General features: G+C 37.2%; 1 pseudogene; it reads right to left on the reverse strand.

Moving 5' to 3' along the window:
• Window positions 1–451: 451 nt before the first annotated feature.
• Window positions 452–605, reverse strand: LOC122706077 (annotated as a pseudogene).
• Between the last annotated feature and the right edge of the window lie 2342 nt (window positions 606–2947).

Genomic DNA, 2947 nt, shown 5'->3' on the forward strand with positions numbered 1-2947 from the left:
TGAATCACTGAAAATTGGTCCTTCCACATTCTCCCAATAAAATATTAGGCAGCTGTAAAATAATGATCAGTTATATCTACTGACCAAAGTTCACACTAGACTATTAAGTTGAAAATGCAAATTATAAAACATTAATTTGACAGTGGTTTTTTTTTTTTAATAAATGGTTATGTAGATATATTTTTAAGGAGTTAAAATGTCTCTTAGGGCTTAATAACAAAATATGAACTATTCAAAGAAAGACAAATATTAAAAGATATCACTTATGGGATCTAAAACATAATTCAAATGAATTTATCTACAAAACATATATAGATCCACAGACACAGGAAACAAACTTGACTACCAAAGGGAAAAGGGGTAGGGAGGGACAAATTAGGAATTTGGGATCAGCAGATACAAACTACAGTATATAAAAGAGATAAACAGCAAGCACTGACTGTATAGCCCAGAGAACTATATTCAATACCTTATAATAACCTATAGTGGAAAAGAATCTGAATATAAATATATAACTGGATCACTTTGTTGTACACCAGAAACAAACAGTATTGTAAATCAACTATATTTCACACTTGATCTTAGCCAAAAGGCCGAGAAGCGATCAACTATATTTCAATTTAAAAAAAAAAATGAACTGTGGCCAACACTGGAGAGTGGAATTACAGATTACTTTTTTCTTTTTGCTCACCCCTGTTTTCTCATTGTTTGGTGAATGTGTATTATCTGTGTGCTTTTAAAAAATAATAATAAGAGAAAGAAACTCTCTGTAAATACATGGAAGAGTTTTTTGTTCCCCTTTTTTTGTATTGGAGACTTAGGAGACAACAGTTGTTGAACTGGACTGGAAGTGTGGCAGTGGGGGGAAAGGGGAGAACTATGGTGCCCTAACTCTGGAAGAAATTTCCATTGGCCACAAGGATTCCTTGAGTGTACTGTGCCCCGTAGAAGAACAGAAGAGCCTTATAAAGAAAATTGAGGCCTCGGAGAGCCACTGATTAAATACAGAAGAACCACAGGAGGCTTGAAGGGGAAAGTCCAAGTAACATGACTTTAAAGATTTGTTTAAAGGAAGTAAAAGTACCCGTTAAATAAAATATATTTATTTTGAAACAGTATTACTATGACCTTTTTTGCACAATCAAAAGTAGATAGATTTTATTCATCACCAACATGATTTTATTTTTGTATTTTTACCATCTCTACCTAATATAAAACATCTGCTGCCCTTGGACTAGCTTCCAATTCTCCCTACCACCCTCTGTGTATCCAGTCCCACCCCTCAGCTATGACGCTGTTCTCAACTATATCCTTTCAGTTGGTCTCTCTGTGCTTCATATCATCCACACAATTTGTTTGGTTTCAATAATATAAAAGCTTCATGTGATTATTTAAAATGTAATGTGTGCATAGTTTCACCTCCTAAGAAGATTTAAGTTCACTATGAGAGATCCTGCTAGTGGTCCCCCAAATACATTCTTTCCCTCTTCCAGAGAAACAGAGCTCCTGATTTTACCTAAGGCACATAGCCCCCCAAAACAAAGCCTACATTTGGCAGCCTCCTCACCCTAGAATAGACAATGTGACTAAGTTCTGGCCAATATGACATAAGTAAAAGGGCTGTACGTCATTTAAGAAAAGGGAGCATGCTCTTCTTTTCTCTTTTTCCTTATAAACATTGATGCAATAGCCAGAGCTCAAACAGTGAGTTGGGACCCTAAAGTAAAGTTAACATGCCAAGGAATACAGAGTTATAAGACACAAGTAACTGGGCCCTGATATTATGAACCTTCCTTAAACAGCCTGGGCTGCTTTTCTCTAGATTTTATGTAAGAAAGAAACTTTTCCAGTTTGCGTGCATGCTAAGTCGCTTCAGTCATGTCCGACTCTTTGCAACCCTATGGACTATAGCCCACCAGGGTCCTCTGTCCACGGGATTCTCCAGGCAAGAATACTGGAGCAGGAGGCCATGCCCTCCTCCAGGGGATCTTCCTGACCCAGGATTGAACCCAAGTCTCTTACGTCTCCTGCATTGGCAGATGGGTTCTTTACCACTAGCTTCTCCTGGGAACCCCTTATCCAGTTTAAGCCACTATTATTTTGGGGTTTCTGTCACTCACTGATGACCCAAATTCTAACTGATAAAATTTTCATTCATTCTACAAACATTTTCTGAGCACTTACCATGTGTCTAGCACTGAACATCCTGGCTCTGGAAACACCAAAGCAGACAGGGTCCTTCTCTTGTCCTCCATTTGTGGAGCCTACATTACAGCTCAATATCTACACAGTTAGGCATCTACTAGGTGATGAAATATTTGATCAACCAAGAGCCCTCTTGTTTTTCTTGTGGTTTAAAACAGATTTTGTGTTCATGTCTGAGGATCTTTCGTACAAATAATGCTTAAAAAAAAAAAAGTTCTTTTTTAAAAGAAATAAAATTACTTGATGAACCTATTCTGCTACTATACCTACTCCCCACGCCCCGAATTAAGCAAACACATTAACAAAGTCTATTGTTGCCCTTTAAATTAGAATAAACAAAGATGATGCCATGATGACAGCCCAAAACAATGCACTGTAGTGTTACCCATACCCACATATGTCTCCATGATGGGGATGTGCACAAGACTGGTATAAAAATTAGATGAGATACTGTCTCAGAAATGGTTGTTAAATATTAGCTACATTCAGCTGATAACAAATATTAACAGCTTTAAAAACAGTCATAATTTTAAATTCAGTAATTCCATTTCTGGGATTCTTTTTTTTTTCTTTCTGGGATTCTATCCTAAGAAAATAATCCTAAGTATGAGGGGAAATTTTATGAAAAAATGCTCATCCCAGAGTCATTTATAATAGGCACAAACTAAAGATCCAGTGACCTTCCCCTGCCACCCTCATTTCCATCCAATGGTGAGCTAAGGCCAAGCACTCTGGCCCAGAC

This window comes from Cervus elaphus, chromosome 12 (assembly GCF_910594005.1).
Source record: "Cervus elaphus chromosome 12, mCerEla1.1, whole genome shotgun sequence".
NCBI classification, from domain to species: domain Eukaryota; kingdom Metazoa; phylum Chordata; class Mammalia; order Artiodactyla; family Cervidae; genus Cervus; species Cervus elaphus.